Source organism: Mytilus californianus, unplaced genomic scaffold (assembly GCF_021869535.1).
Source record: "Mytilus californianus isolate M0D057914Y unplaced genomic scaffold, xbMytCali1.0.p SCAF_2, whole genome shotgun sequence".
Classification (NCBI taxonomy): Eukaryota; Metazoa; Mollusca; class Bivalvia; order Mytilida; family Mytilidae; genus Mytilus; species Mytilus californianus.
In genome coordinates, this window is record NW_026262668.1 from 100,561,633 (window position 1) to 100,571,485 (window position 9,853).

Sequence of the window (9,853 nt, forward strand, 5' to 3'; positions counted from 1 at the left end):
TACATCACACACTAAGAATTTCATGGGCTCGTTTACAATTTTGCTCGCAGACATCAATTGAAAAATAAATTTAAATCAATTTTGTAAACAATAGATTATTGTATATGATAACAAATATACAAAACTGACACTATACGTAAATGGTGAATCTAATAAAGTAATACCTATGACATATAATTAGTTTTTATGTCCTGAATCAATTATTTATCTAATGAATAAAAACAACACAAATTTAGAATTGGCGAATTTATCATGGCTTTAATTTTACAACGTCATAACAACAATCAGATTTTCAAGAGGCCGAAGAATGTAATTATATTTTTCATTGATTCAGTAAAGGGCAACCACCACTTAAGAGGTGGTAACTGGGCTTCCAGCACCTAAATAAGATAAATTCCGCCATACACATTGATTGTTCATACATGTTGGATCACAGCAACATCCATCAAATGTCATAATGTATCAAAATATTATTCTTCAAAGCCATGACGATTTGGTAAAGACTGCAAATATAATCTGTAATTATAAAAATTATTAGCAGCAAACAAATGATTTTTTGGTAAGGGTGTGGTGGGTTATTTTGACTTTGCACTCCGTTTTAAGTTTGTTAAACAATGAAACAACATGTCCGAAACAACTGGTTTTATTATTGTTTAAATTCCCGCCTTTTAATGCACGAGCTAATTGAGTATCGCTTATTTACAGAAAAATATATATTATACAACCGGTTTAATATGTCGCTTACAACAACCAAATCATAAAAAGTGAGATAAAACAATACTTATCAATTCAATAAATAAATTTAATTCATATTGATTAAATTTCATTATTGTATATGATATTGAATATAAAAAACTGACACTATACGTAAATGGTGAATCGAATAAAGTAATACCTATGACATACAATTAGTTTTTTATGTCCTGATTCAATTGTTTGTCTCGTGAATAATAAAGAGCTGCACCATGAGCGCATGATAGACCCGTCGCTTGTTCAAAGAATAATGTCCCATAACTCCTCAATGGCATATCAGAAATTTATAAAATACTAAAGTGAGGTTATTTTAATAAATATAAACCAGTCACCAAAGTTTCATGAAAACTGCTCAAAGCACTTTTGAGTTATTGTCCGAAAACTGGAAAATCCCCCTTTTTAATTAATAAAACCAAATAACTCGAAAACGTAATATCTAAAATTTATAAAAATCGAAAGGGACCTCACGTCAATAGATATAATTAATTCATCAAAGTTTCATGAGACTGCTCAAAGCATTTTTGAGTTATTGTCCGAAAACTGGAAAATCCCCCTTTTTAATGAATAAAACCCCATAATTCGGAAACGTAAAATCTAAAATTTATAAAAATCGAAAGGGAGCTCACGTCAATAGATATAAGTTTCATGCAAATTGGTTTAAGTGTTTTTGAGTTATTGTTCGACATGTTGACGACGGACGGACGGACAGACGGACGGACAACAGTATACCATAACACGTCCCGTAAACGGGCGTATAAAAACACAAATTTAGAATTGGCGAATTTGTCATGGCTTTAATTTTACAACAACATCATAACATTCATCAGATTTGTCAATAGGCCAAAGAATAAATCATTCAATGACAATATAATTATGTTTTTCATTGATTCAGTAAAGGGCAACCAGCACTAAAGAGGTGGTAACTGGGCTTCCAGAACCTAAATTAGATAAATTCCGCCAAAGTTAACAAAACTTGTTCACATCGCCAGATAAATGTATCACTCTTAAAGCCGACGACAAATCATTTTTTCAACAACATTAAATCAACATGGCAAGTCAATCAAATATTCAACATTAAATCAACATAACAAATCAAATAATTATTCAATATTCAATATAAGTAATTATGCAAATGTTCAAAAAATATTATTCAAATTTGTGAATAAAGCCAACACAAATTTTTTGCAACTTTAATAGTCTTTCAACTGTTTGGTTACACAAGACAACACATAATTCAATACCTAGTTACTCAAGTATTAGTAAAATAAATAATAAATGGTATGTCCCAAAATAAATTCAGTATTACAATTCATCAGGATATAATGTCCTGAATGAATGGTGAATAAATAGGTCAATAGCAGTTTGGATGGTATTGATAAAAATATCATTCCCCAAAAAAGAAAGATGAACACCATCGGCATCAAATAAAGCTTGATGTTTGTCTTCAAAATCCAAGTGTTTAATTGATTTACAACCTATTTTACTATTGTAAGATATTACTCCTCTATTGATTCGACGTCTAGCTTTTGCAATCTTTTCATTATTAATAACACCACTCCAACTAAGACGTGGTAAAATAAAAGACCAAATAATTAACGTATTCGGCATCATAAATTTTAAATTATGAAAAGTACTTCTCATATTAAACACCAAGTCACCATTACAACAATTAACCAGATCATTTCCACCACAATGGATAATCAAAACTGATTGGACTACTCTCCAATTTAATACAGCATCAATTGTCTTGACAACAATTAACCACTTCATCCCCGACAAACCAAGCCAAATTATGTTGTATCCTTTTTTATCGAAGCCTAAATTTGTTCCTGTTGGTCTGTTTTCAGTGTGTTCTGAAACCCTTTTCATAATAGACGAGCCAATAATCCATATGTCTCTCATTTCTGAAAGATTATAATTAATTTATACGAATGTATCGATTGAATGAAGAGGACCTCCATCGACTTATGTGTTTTATTTCTTCTTCAGTTTTCCATTTAAAAATGCAGGTGTTGCTGCACCTATTCTGAAGGAATGGGCATTGAATCTCTTAACATCATAATCAAGAAAATTTAATGTTTTTGTAAGAATTGAATGAAATTGATATCTCATCATTGCTTTCCCACCTAAATGACAAAAGTAAGGGCCGTTGTGGTATGGTCTTGATGAATTATAATTTGAGAGTGCATGCATCATACTACTGTCTGATTTTATAGCCAATGTAGTTGTCAAACCTCTTTGTTCTGTTTTGAAAAACGAATAGTAACATAAATAATGTTTTTGTTATAATCCATTGTAACATCATCTTTTTGCAAAACATACCCCATGCCATTAACAGATCTTATAGTAATTTCTCCAACTCTAAGAAATGCACCAAGTGCTAATGGAAATGCTGCACAAAATAAAGCGTTTTCATATTTAGAAAAAATAAGTAATAATGCATCAGGCTGTTATAGATTGCCTGATGTCAGGACGTGAATACAATCTGTCAAACCCAGTCAATATTTTTTTAATTAAAAAAGGTTGTGTAATGTCTTCAAAACTGTCCGCTCTTAGATTAAAAGACAAACCAGAAATATATGACCTGCAAATTGATGGCGCATAATTATTTTTGGACAAATAAGCTATGTATTTCATCATGTAGTCAAGACTAGGTGGCCAAATAATTGGTAATTTGCATTCCAAAAGAAATTTGTAAAAAGACTTTTCTGCTTTTGTGCAATTTGAAAAAGCGGCATTAAAAAGTTTGGACGTTTCTAAATCAAGAGATCCCAGAATTCCTGTGGTACTGGTGTAGGTTCTACTTCTGCTGTTGGAGCCGCCTCCTTGAATTTTTTCAACTGTCCACGAGATTAAGAATCAGCTATTATATTGGTAACTGATGACAAGTGACATAGCTTTAAATTGAAAATTATATTTTAATGTCCACAAAACTATTGGCATCACAAGTGACATTACTCGTTTAGATTGGGATGTTTTTAAATTTAATATTGAGACCTACAGCAGAATGATAACAATGGAATAAGATCTTTTTATTCGTAAACTTCTCCCCCCATAAAAAACAAATTGCTAATGCTATAGGAACTATTTCTAAATAAGTAATATCAGAGAGTATGTCTTTTGACCAGTTGCTTAGACATTTTAAACATCCCCAAGATCCATTCAAAAATGTTCCACAACCTAAATGTTTTCCACCTGCACTATCAGTGAACAATTCCAAATCGGGACTATTTACCCAATTAGAAACCTGAATATATGTATACCCATTAAATGTTGTCAAAAAGGGTTTCCTAACTAATAAATCTTGTTTCATGCCGTTTGAAACTCTGATAAAATGGTGTGTTTTTTTTTTTTGCTTGACTTAATGAACTTTGTAAACGTCTGCTAAATGATCTTCTTGACGGCAATGTTTTTGTACAAAATGCTATGCAACCAGTAAAAGATTGCATGTGCTTTAGAGTAACCTTTTTTGACTGGAATAGAAATCAATTAATTCCAACAACTTTGCAATTTTGTCCAAAGGAAATTTTATCATCATATTTTGTGAATCAATTATTAAACCAAGGTATTCAATAATTGTTGATGGACCTTCAGTTTTTTCATTTGCAGTAGGTACGCCTAGTTCCTTACATCATCGAAAATCAACATCAAATGCTTGCAGTTGTCAGTACCAGCCTCACCAGCGAAAAGGAAATCATCTAAATAATGATCCAAGTTATCTGAATTTGTTCTATTTGATACAGCCCAATGTAAAAATGTTGAAAACTTCTAAAAAGCAGCACAAGATATTGAACAACTCATTGGCATTGTTTTATCTGTGTAATATTTACCCAGTAATTTGATGCGTAATAAGTCAAAATCACCTGGATACACTTTTAATAATCGAAATGCTGATTTAATATCATTTTTTTCCTAAAAGTGATTTTTTCCCTTATTTTTGAATCATATTTGCTGCGTTATCAAATGAAGAGTATTTATAACTTTTGTGTAAATTTCATCTATGTAATCATGAACACTGGAATTAGGTGGAGAGCAACGTAAATTTTTAACTGCCTCATCTGGGTTTTCTTTTACAGACAATAAATTATCAAATCTCTAGAATATCTTGGTCCCGTGTAATTCAATTTAAACCCTTGTTTAAAAACCATCTAACAATAACATAGCATCAGCAAGATTTGGATTATTCTTAAACAAATTTTACAATATGGGGCAAAGTTATTACCAAAATTTTGGTTCGAAAGTTCCATTACCATTACCCGGCGCCCTATGCTTGTTGCTATCTTAACCTCAATATCTCCTACATCTTATGGATGAGTGATTCAAAGAGCATTTTTCAAACATGTATGACTGAACCTACAACTATTACGAGAGAAAACTACTTAAAAATTAAAGTCATAGCATTTGTTAACGCGTCGTTGTTGCGTATTAGATGAAGCAATAGCCATTATTTGAAGCCATAATTGAGCATCAATTATATCGCAATTTTTTGTAGGATTTCTTGCAACTCTTAATCTAAGTTGCTGATCATACGTGTACAACTATTCAATAGTACTATCAGCTGCAGCACCCCTTATGATAGCTATGTAACTAAACAGTTGACTTCATTTGTAGCTTTCATTGGATGTCTCTGAATCAAAACTTGTGAATAAGCTAAAAAGGCGTCAGTCCAGGTCTCAATATGAATAATGGTTTTCTTTTTTGAAAAATTTGTTTGAGTTATCAATCTACCATCTTCATTTAAACCGAGATAACTTTGCTTATCAAAATGACTACAGAAATTGCTTTTGTGCATGATTGATAAGTCAATATATTGAACTTGCCAATTTTTTTCTTCGACTGTTTGGCTAATGAATATGTCAGTTTCATTTATATATGGTAACATATTTGGTTCATCAAAACTTATATTATCGTCAACCTCACCTATTGGCTGGGGTACATGTACTACAACTTGAATGCCATTGTCTTGATTATCACAGTATACTACTGTTGCCTTTATTAGGCACAGAATTTGGCATATTCAAATCTTGTTGAACTTCAACATTGTGGTCATTGCGCTGACGTCTTTGTGGAGGTTATTCTTCCCCGTCCAGTTGAGGCCCTCTCCTTCTTAAATTGCGCGCTGGCGCAGCTGGGTTATTTACTTGTCTATGACGTATTGGCATCCTATATTTAAATGAACATTGACAATTACAATGGCATCCTCTTTTAAAATGAACATTGACAATTAAATTAGTTTTTCAAATTAAATAATATTCAAACAAAGTAAAGCTTTAATCTTTACTTTGAAGGATTCAGTTGATAATTGTTTCAACACATGTGCATAATTAAAGTAGCAATGTAAATTATAAAGTAAAACTGTTTTGTTTCGTGTTTTTTTATAACGATAACACAATATTTGATATAGCTCTATCGGTAAATCTTTAAGAAGCCGCCCATTTAAAACTATAAACGTGATAATTTGCATAATAAATCTAAATGTTAAAAGTATCATACTCACAAAGCATTAAAAATGGCGACATTGCTAAATCTCGTTCATATAATAGTTCGATGAACATCACATACATATAGTTACGACATACGGAACATATCCGCTATCATCTGTGAAACGGATATTCCATAACGGTCAACCAACTCGTGATGGCGTCCGTCAAATTTACGAAGGGATGATTTCAACTTCACCATTTGGAACTCTTGGTTTAATAGCTTCCTTGAATTATGATACAATGAAAATAAATTAAAATAACTAATTTTGATGCATACATTTTGATATCCTTTTTGAAACGTAATTATTAACAAAAAACGTGTTTTATACGGTCAAAGTATCCTTTAAAAAACGAAATTATTTGCAAAAACGTATGTTTAATACGTTCATAACTACAATCATTGTATTTAGATGAAACAAAATAAATATTTTAAACCAAAAATGTCAAATTAAATTCACATAACATAAAATAATAAATTGCTTCGCTGAGCGCAGCTGGATACGACCGCAGATGTCCAACCCTGAAAAGTTGGGCCAAAATGGACACAATATTCACGCTTGAAAACAAATTTGGACTGTAACTTAATTTTTGATACATAATAGGTTTCTGACACAGAATAACTGGTCAAAGAACTTCAAATTGGTTATATGATTTGAATTTATATTCAATTTATTGCTTTTGTGCAATACACTATGCTGTTGCGAATTGACCCCCTCTACCAAAAAAATATTTTTTACCCCGGTTTTTTGCTTTTGTGCAATACACTATGCTGTTGAATATTAACCCCCCAAAAAAAATATTTGAAGAAATTTTCTTTTAATTTCTGAAATCTGAAATGGGAAAAATTGTCCCCCCCCCCCCCCCTCCAATTTTTTTCACCTCCCCACTTTCCTTATTCCCCAAAAAAATTCTTTCCCTCAAGATATGGTCAGTATCTCAATTCAAATTTCTAATGCAGTTTGCAACCAAAATTACCCATTTAAATACATCATAAAAGTTTTAAAATATAAAATGACATAGTTACATAGTCATGGCTAAAATTAATATTAATTAATAGTAACTGCTAAAAAAAAACTGACAGCTAATCACCTCAAGACAATCATCATTTCTTAATACATAATTTACAAGCAGTGTAAGGGAGGTAATCAAACAGTGTTATTTAATTTGAATTGGATTACCTCCCTTACACTGCTTTTAAATTGTCTCAATTGTCCATTAACCAGAAAAACCCTTGTTTTTCCCCTTTTTTTGCCCCTAATTACTAAATGGTTTGAGCCATAACCCCCCCAAAGTCTATCCTAACCATCCCTTTGTTGTATGGAAGTTTGTGGTATAATTTCAGAGAGATTCATACACTTTAACACAAGTTATTGTCTGGAAACTACCAAAAATGCTTATTTGGACCCCTTTTTGGCCCCTAATTCCTAAACAGTTGGGACCATAACCCCCAAAATCAATCCCAACCTACCTTTAGTGGTTATAAACCTTGTGTTAAAATTGATCTGCAATAATTTTGAATTCTGGAAAGTTTATAAGAAATGAGTGATGAAAACTAACCAAACAAAAAAAGGAAAGCCACGTGGGCATAGCTAAGGTTCACGTTAATTTCACTGATATTTCAGTACGAACTAACCCTCCTTAATTGGGTCAGTTTTCATCATACATTTCTTATTAACCTTCCAGAATTCAAAATTGTTCCAGATTCAAATAATTCCTTGTTTTAAAGCAAATTGGTAAAATTTCTCAGCAATTGAACACTTCTGATTAATTATAAGCTGCAATAGAATATTTGCCAATTACCAATTTGATTCTGTTATTAAAAACTTTTAACACAGGTTGTTTCCTTTTGCCGATTGTAGTCTGGTTCCATACCAGAAAAACTTGGCTGCTGCTCATACAAAGTATGGTAAGTTAAAAGTGATATATAGGCATTTTAAACAATTGGATATCAAATTTTTTTAGCTAAACAAAAGATTTTAATGAAATAAATAAATTTGAAAAACCTAAAGATTACACATATTACACAGATAAATTTGGTCTTTCCGCGGGCTCTTCTTTAATGATTAAAATTTCTGACCATGCAAAGGGAAGTTACTCCAAAAATGGATTTCTACTACTGGCTCAATTACAGAATAGACTATTCAATGATAATGTTAATGAACTGCAATAGATTGATTGATTGTTATTTGTTTAATGTCCAGTAAAAAATAACATTTGAACACATGTATACTCATTCAAAACCATAGATGTTTTAATTAAGTACTCTAATGAAATGTATAGGTATGCACTAGGTCCTCTTTTGCTTAAAATCCCCCAATGGAGATTTTGAAATGTTGGCAGGTATGCAAATGGTGTATTTTTATTCCAGGTTTAAATGTTAATGTTTAATTTTTGTTTATGCTTATTATTTTAATTGGTTATTTTTTCTAAACGTTTATTTTATATTTAAGGAATGACTGTAATATTTTTTTCTATGAAGAAGTAATATCAAAAATGTGGTGCACACTAAATTACCCGCGTAGCGTGTAATTTAAAAGTGAACACCACATTTTTTAGGTTGTTTTGAATAGACAGAAAATATATTACAGTCAGTCCTTATAATTTAATTCTAAATTCCATTTTTAAGGAGTAAATCATGAAAAAACGTTGATGACGTCACGGTCACATGACACAATTATCTCCATCAGCTGTTTGACAAAAAACTTTCAGCCAATCAGAAGACGTGTTACATCCAGAATTAAATTATTTTGTAATGGACATATAAGAAACCATGAATTAAGCAATAAATCAGACAAACTTCTGACATATTGTGACCTTACCGTTTTAAGTTCCACTGATGACAAAACTTCTGACATATTGTGATCTTACCGTTTTAAGTTCCTCTGATAACAAACTTCTGACATATTGTGACCTTACCGTTTTAAGTTCCTCTGATGCTTCTTCACAGTTATTAAATATGGCAACTCGATATATTATCACACCCAAAGAATATATCTGCAAAAAAATTACATGGATGCTTTATTTGAAAGTATATGATTGATGGATGGATGGCTGTTGAAAGTACAGTGGCAATTTAAATGCATATTCAGGAGAGCATATTAATTCAATATGAATATGAGTCTTGCTTTGTACTAAACTGACATGCTGAGCTTGATTTTTAAGGTTCTAGTTCACAAGGTAACAATCAGCCGGAAGACACCTCACCCTACACATCATTCTCTGAACTGACCAGTCTTTGCTCTTACTCCATATTAATGTTACACGCTTAGTGGTCAGGCAACAAAAAGATTTTTAAATTTTTTTAAAGTCATTAATTTGACACAGCCAGGGATCAAACCCGATTTATGGGGGATATCCCCCATGAGAGGTGTTGACCTGAATTTTGAAATTCTTTATTATATAAACTGAAGACCTCAAAACAGGCATTCAAATGACATATATACTCATTCAAACAATATGGTAGTAGATTTAGAACACTTATGACAATATAAGAGGAATATTAGGACCTCTTGCACTCAAAATCCCCCATGGAGATACTGAAAGGTTGGCAGGTATGCAATGCATGAACAAATTGATTTCTTAAGATCTAATTTGATAGAATTTAACTTTTCATGAAA

General features: G+C 31.6%; 1 long non-coding RNA gene across 1 annotated transcript; it reads right to left on the reverse strand.

Moving 5' to 3' along the window:
* Positions 1-231: 231 nt before the first annotated feature.
* LOC127730578 (uncharacterized) lies at positions 232-9,123 on the reverse strand. The gene is made up of 3 exons (XR_007995166.1): positions 9,105-9,123; positions 5,674-5,916; positions 232-516 (listed from the first exon to the last, which is right to left on the reverse strand). It is a non-coding gene; the product is annotated as an uncharacterized LOC127730578 (long non-coding RNA).
* Positions 9,124-9,853: the final 730 nt, after the last annotated feature.